Source organism: Acinonyx jubatus, chromosome A1 (genome assembly GCF_027475565.1).
Source record: "Acinonyx jubatus isolate Ajub_Pintada_27869175 chromosome A1, VMU_Ajub_asm_v1.0, whole genome shotgun sequence".
Lineage (NCBI taxonomy): Eukaryota > Metazoa > Chordata > Mammalia > Carnivora > Felidae > Acinonyx > Acinonyx jubatus.
The window spans coordinates 229,292,288-229,299,578 of NC_069380.1; the positions used below are offsets into that span (position 1 = coordinate 229,292,288).

Genomic DNA, 7,291 nt, shown 5'->3' on the forward strand with positions numbered 1-7,291 from the left:
CCGACACCAGGTATTACTTTTCATAACTGCCTGTTTATAAGACTTACCACAACGTACTGCGAAAAATGCTTCTCTTCTTTGGTTAACTTCCGTTTTCTGCCTGTCTTTGAAGGCAGAGTAATGGTGGATATCTTGCCTCTCACTGAGTCCAGTGTAGAGTGGGCTAAATAGTTGGTTGATGGAATGCGTGATATGAGTGCTCAATAATGATATTCTAGACTCCTCAAGAGAACCCATAGAAAATTATGAAAAGTTATTTTTATAGTTTGTTGCATAGTTTTTGTTTACATTATAATATAATTTGTCTTTGATTTTTAGAATAAAATCAATATCTTTCATGTGCATACGTATGTGTGTGTGTGTATTTAAAAGTGCCTTTGCTTCTTGCGTCTTCCAAATATCCGTGAAGAAAAAATGGGCAATTACACCCATTTTACAGAAGTCCCAAATGCAGCTTATTTGTGTGCATGCCCAGTAGTTTTCTTTACAGCAATGACTGCAAATGAGTAAATGCTGGTCATTCTTTGATTCTTCCTTTGCCTCCAATATCAGCACCATATTCTAAATGTATCAATAAGGAAGGAAGTGGGATCACCCATTTGGGCTCTACAATGTCTGAGATCCTACAAGTCCATGACATTCAAAAATCAGAAAAAACAAAGAATAAAAAGCAATGAGTGCTCTGCTGGGCTCTTTGAATATTATATCACGTTTAGTTCCCTCAACAAGGCAAGAAGTAAGCATGTCCAGTTAGAGATGAGGAAAACCAAGTCAGAGGAATGACTGGAATTGCGAGTGTTTGTACATGTTAGGGTTAAAATGTGAAGACAGGTGTCCATGACTTCATCCAGAGCCCATATTTACTCCTTTTAAAAAAATTTAATGTTGTATTTTACTTATTTATTTATTTATATTTATTTAACCCAATATATCCAAAGATAATCATTTCAACATGTGTTCAGTATAAAAAGTATATGGGATATCATACACTCTTTTTTTCATATTTGGTCTTTAAATCTCATGTGTCTTTTATGCTTATAAGCACGTTTCAGTTTGAACTGGGACATGTCAAGGGTTCAAAAGCCACGTAGGGGTAGTGACTTCCTTCTAGGACAGTGTGGTTTGTTGTGCAAAAGAATCCATACAAATTTCTAAATTGTCATAAGCAACATAATGTCAGGCCTGTGAGAATAAGCTTTCATGTATCTGAATCGTTCAGCTGAACCAAATGCATTTACGGTGAATCAGAGAATGATCCCATAAAACACTTGATTTCTACATGTCCCCTAGATATGCCCCTGGATTTTTCAGCAGCGTCTACTGGTTTACCTGCATATTAAGATAAATCATATTTTACTTGATTGAGAATGATTGTTTTTTTAAATGTTTTATTATTTATAAAGAGAGCAGGGGAGGGGCAGAGAGAGAGGGAGACACAGAATCCAAAGCAGGCTCCAGGCTCTGAGCTGTCAGCACAGAGCCCGACACGGGGCTCAAACTCACCAACGGTGAGATCATGACCTGAGCCGAATTGAATGCTTAACCCATTGAGCCACCCAGGTGCCCCAAGAATGATTGGTTTTGATGTGAAGTAAAACAAGGTTGAATTAAGGCAACCACATCACATCTTCGGTTGACTTGTTTTTATCTTTTTATATATACAAAACCTGGCCTCCAAAGAACTGCTGGTATTTCAGGGACTAGACATAATGCAATAGTTTTGTAAGTTACCAAAATTCAGAAAATGCTTTTTGAAAGTGTACATAAACATAAATATTATTGCTCATTTAATGTGTGTGTGTTTGTTTTTTAATTTGAGAGAGAGAGAGAAAGAGAGTGAGTAGGGGAGAGGAACAGAGGGAGGGAGAGAGAGAATCTCAAGCAGGCTACATGCTCAGTGTAGAGCCCGACACAAGGCTCGATCCCATGACTTTGGAATCATGACCTGAGCTGAAATCAAGAGTCAGACACTCAACCGACTGAACCCAGGCTCATTTAATGTTTTTTTAAAATTTTTATTTTATTTTTTTAACGTTTATTTATTTTTGAGACAGAGAGAGACAAAGCATGAACGGGGGAGGGTCAGAGAGAGGGAGACACAGAATCTGAAACAGGCTCCAGGCTCTGAGCTGTCAGCACAGAGCTCGACGCGGGGCTCGAACTCACGGACCGCGAGATCATGACCTGAGCCGAAGTCGGGCGCTTAACCAACTGAGCCACCCTGGCGCCCAGGCTCATTTAATGTTTTAAGAGTCTATTTGTTCCTTGTTTCTTCCATCATTACATGGGACTTGCGTCAAAAGAGTGAAATGTCTCTGCATTCAAATATTTTCCTGTATTAATCAAAAAAAGCAATACAGTTTGTTGCAATGTTTTGTGGCTTGGCATGGCACCTTTAAATAGCAATGACACTGTTATCAAGACATGATCTTGTTTCTCTCTTCTCTGATAATATACCACTTTATTGAGAAAACGTTCTCAATGCGGTGCGAGGATAGTTCTAGAATGTCATGTGTGTGTCAAGTACCATGTCGGCCATGTTCGGGTATAATAATGGCACACGTAATAACAATTATGTAACCAAGGAATCACAGGGGGCAGTGATGGATCATAAGACGGGGCACTGATTCTGGCTGTAAGTGAGGCTCCTGATGAACTAATACAGCTGCTCCATTTTAACTGGAGGGAACCGGGGAGGAGGGGAAGGGCATGAGCCGGGAAGTGGGAACAGCCAGAGAGAGGATTCGCCAAGTCTGTTTATAGCATAGTATGGTGGGAGCGAAGGCTCAAAGAGAGCTGGGCACCAGATTATGAGGTGCCTGGTGTGTCCTGTTGAGGGTGCCAAAACATTCAAGTTTGACAACCACACTGTAAGGAAGATGGATTCTGCTTCGGTTCACTCTGGCCACTAAAATGCTGCCAACAGAGAGCACTGATGGTGTTTCGCTCTATTTCAGGTACTCTTGTCAGAGCATTGCATTTCATTGTCCCACAACCCCAGGAATTAAGTACGGATATTATCCTATAATAAAGGCAGAAAACTGGTGTTGGCACAGCTCGTCTAAGTCACAGAACGGCTATCGGCAGAGTCAGGACGCCAGCATCGGTACCTCCTATCCTGACATTTGTGCTTCCGTTTGCCAGGTCACCTACGCCCCTGGTCAGTGTGGCTCCCCCAGACCAGACTGAGCCCATGTCACCCGCTGAGGATGCCTTCCCTCGGGCACAGGTAACACTGATTCAATAGTATTCATATAAAAAATGGCTCCATATGAAAAAGATACTGTTGGTGATGATATGCCTTTCTAGTTCTTCCTCACTACAGTGCTGATGAAAACCCTTAGCCAAACTGAATTCAGAAAATTGTTGCTCTTCTGGTTGGTCTGATCAAAGCTTAGTTTCCAGCGACCCTCTTCTGTTTTCCTGTGAGAGCGTACTACCCAAATTTTCCAATGTTTGGATTTCAGGACCTCTTCGTGCTCCTAACAAGTTAACAAGTCTTCTCAAACAGCTTTTGTTAATGAGTGTGATATCCACTGATAGTTGCCATGTTACGAACACAGCACAAACAATCACGTTTGTTAATACGACTATCCATCTCCTAAGAACACGTTGTAAACATTGGGAAATTATCAAGCTTACCATGGCAGACACAATTTTTCCAAAATTCGAATATTCACTTGAAAGCTCAATTCCTATCCTGGGAAACAAGTATTGTCAGCTGTTTCCCTTGAAGCTAATGTCTCACTTTATGTTGAAGAAAGTAACTGCCAAATATCTATGTTTGAATAACCACGGTTGGTCTGTCAGTTATTTTTCCAAATACAAAAGGTGCTGTGGAAAAAAATAGCAGCTATGTGATTTACTTTGTAACTCACATAATCACACAAGTGATTTTTCTTGGGTAAGCCATTACACTTCTCATTTTAACACCCAAAATATTTTTTTAGAGGATATATATATATATATATATTCTAAAGGGTCAAGATTTGGTAATATTCATAATTTTTAGGACACTCGTAAGTGTAACCTTTCGCATCCCGTGGGAGCAGGCAGCAGGGGGAAATGCAGCACCTGCTAGTACTGTGTGATGCGTGTGCCAGGGGTCTTATACATCAGTGCGTCATATCCTCAGTGAAAATCCCAACACATTTTTTCCTGGGATAAGCTATGAGATTAAAAAAGTCATCCGATACTTTGAATATTTTAGCACTATGTAAATTTCATGTTGAGAATTCACATACCCCGGAATCCCGCAGTACAGACTCTCCTTAGGCATGCACGAAGACCTACGTTCGGTTTACCTGTCTCCCCAAACAACCTCCATCTGCCACGCACCCAAACGTCGGATGACCGAAACTTAAAATACAGGTACGGGGCTGGGGGTGCCTGAGTGGCTCGGTCAGTAAAGCGTCTGACTCTTGGTTTCGGCTGAGGCCACGATCTCACAGTTTTGCGAGTTTGAGCCTCATATTGGGCTCTGAGCTGACAGCATGGAGCCTGCTTGGGATTCTCTCTCTCCCTCCCTCTCTGTCCCTCCTCCACTCGTGCTGTCTCTCAAAATAAATAAAGTTAAAAAAATACATATCCTCAGCTTCGGTTCCAATTAACCATTGACCCAACTGAACATATGACGCCACAACGAGATAGAATTTCATGTGTTTGATCTACACTTGACATTTGCTGGGGTGTAGTCAAGGGAGTCCTCAACTTTGTTTTACGATCCAGTGTTATTGAATTCTCTCTCCTCCTGAGTGCTTTTTCTGTTTATTCATTATGCCCATGCCTCACTAATTCGCAGGTTGCTCAGAATAACTGAAACTCTTTGGCACATAGATACACTGTCCAGCGAGAAACTCTTTCTTTTCTTCCTGGATGGCAGGGAATCATGTCTGATACCATTTCACTAAGCCAAGTCTCTGGTTGCCTTCTCCTACTGTTGCTGATGTCTGCCTTTGTTTCACTGAGAAATCCTGAAGATTAAATGCAACATGCCTCAGTGCCGTGCTGGGCATAGGCTCTGCATGTAATTTTTACGTGCCATTACTGCCTCTTTTTCATGAAAATACAAAGACTGTTGCTCTCATCTCTCCAGGTAGTCAGCACAGTCTCCCTGTGGCTTCTACGGGAGGGGTCTCATGTTTTGTGTATCATGGCTTTGCAGCCCTGGACATATCAGGTATCTGCTCTTCCTGTTTACTTGGTATCATGCAACTTAGATTAATATTTAAGTATACAAACTCCGAAGCCGTACATCTTATTTTATTATACTCAGAATTTATGCCAAGCTATAAATGTCACCTCTGCAAATTCAGTGTTCCAAAAACCTATTAAAACATGTATGCCATAAGATCCAAATTGTCTAGTGTTTTTCTCCATTTACGAGAAGTGTTCCTCAATGCATGCAACTGAAAGGCATTTAAATCAAGAATTCAATTATAAATGTTTAATAGTAATAATATATGGATGAGATAATCACTTGTCAGTTTGATTTGTAAGCCATTCTGAGGCTCAGTTTCTAACCACATCGAGACTGATTGCATCTCACTAAAGCAGGACTTCGGAATTTGGCGAAGTTACAAATCATTATATTCTTGGTTTCAAAGACTTTCATTGCGGCCAACAAATGCATTCTATGTTGAAGGTAGTTTCAACTAGAAAATAAATTTTCCTATAATAGTATCCTCTTGAAGTATCCAGAATAAATTTAGTTGTTCTGTGATAAATGTGCAAGTAAATTTGATTAAATTGGCCAATTTTCTCTCCCATTTTCTGTAGTTTCAAATTCACTAAATGAATATTTCTTTCGTTCTTTTCCAACAATGAGGAAGAATCTCTCACGTAAAGGCATGCTCTTGTTTTGGCCAAGAGATGTTTTGGCAAACTGAGGCCTGACATATGGTGAAAGAGGCAACATTTTACCAGGTGAGTGGTCTGACTGAGACACATTTCATCAAAACCCTTCCCTCCGAAGCGCCACCTGTCAATTCATTCTGAGCTACACGGGCTGGGCAACCTTCTGTTGGCTCCAAGCTACTGACGACAATGATAAAGACCTTGACAGGAAGAAAGGAAGACAGACATCCTTTGCCCTTGCCAACAAAGGAGACAGTCTCCCCAAGCCAAAACTTTGTGCTCCACAGAGTAACCAGCCCCCCACGCCCACCTTCGTCTCACCCATGTGACCAGGTGCCTGGAGGTGGGCCGGTCCCCTCTTTCTCCAGGGAGATGCAAGTTCTTCCAAAAGATCTAGTCTGAGGCCAGCCAACCAGGGGTAGCATATACTGTCTATGTGACTCTGGGAAAGTCATTTATCCATTCCAATTTCTTCTTTCCAGGAGGAACCATAATCCCACTTGGAGTGATGGTTGGGGAGGTTTTAATGGAAGAAGGAAGTGTTTGGGGATTACAATTCTTTCCATTTCCCTCTTGATTCTCTCCTGTACTCTCTATCTCTTGCTGTGGGGACAGACGGAACTGCTCCCTGTTCTGTTTTACTCTGGACAAAACCCCAGGAAGGCACTTCTGCCCGGTGCTTTACATGCTCTGCAATACTTAAAAGAAAGAAGCCCCGATGGAAAACACAGATACGGACAGCACGTTTTTTTCATGGCGGATGCACCTTCTGGTGCCTCCTATCCGGGCATCCTGTCTAGACCAGGTATCTGCAGTCAGACAGTGTGTGTCCAGGGAGGTGCAGAGGAAAGAGAACCCGGACATGGGATTCCCATGACACTGTGTATTCTCCCTTAGTCCTTACGGCAGTGCTGTGAAGGATGGTCCCATCATGCCCATGTCATAGATGAGGCAACAGAGGTCAGGATTGCTAAACAGCTCTCCATCAGCACGGTGACTCTTCTCGACTTCTGCCAACACGGACAGCATGAGCAGCAGAAAGACACAGACCAACATTGCTTCTCTTTGGGTTCTTGTCACCTCCTGCCTCTTGGCCCCTGCTCACAGCAGGTAAGGAGAACCAATTACACCACCATAACACTGGCTATTCTGGTGTGCTGTAAAGGGAAACCCTGCTGGGCACGGGAAGCTGGAAACAGTAAGAAGAGTGGAAGATCCCGAATCGTGTGCATTCTTTTTTTTTTTTTTTTTTTTTTTTTTTTGCTTTTTAAACAATTGTTGGATCACTCTTCATGTGCTTTCAAAGAAGCATATGTCTTTTTTTTCCCATGGGTTTTCAGGAGAGCCATGACATGCACATATATGGCTGTGTGTCTTATTCGTACACAAAACCACCCAAATCAAAATTGATTCATTAATAACCAACTTAAGGAGA

The 7,291-nt window shown here is 41.8% G+C and overlaps 1 long non-coding RNA gene across 1 annotated transcript; it reads left to right on the plus strand.

Annotated features, from left to right (window-relative positions):
- The first annotated feature begins 2,946 nt into the window (after positions 1–2,946).
- Positions 2,947–7,042, plus strand: LOC128311730 (uncharacterized). The gene is made up of 5 exons (XR_008290237.1): positions 2,947–3,229; positions 5,096–5,179; positions 5,832–5,925; positions 6,339–6,661; positions 6,754–7,042. It is a non-coding gene; the product is annotated as an uncharacterized LOC128311730 (long non-coding RNA).
- Positions 7,043–7,291: the final 249 nt, after the last annotated feature.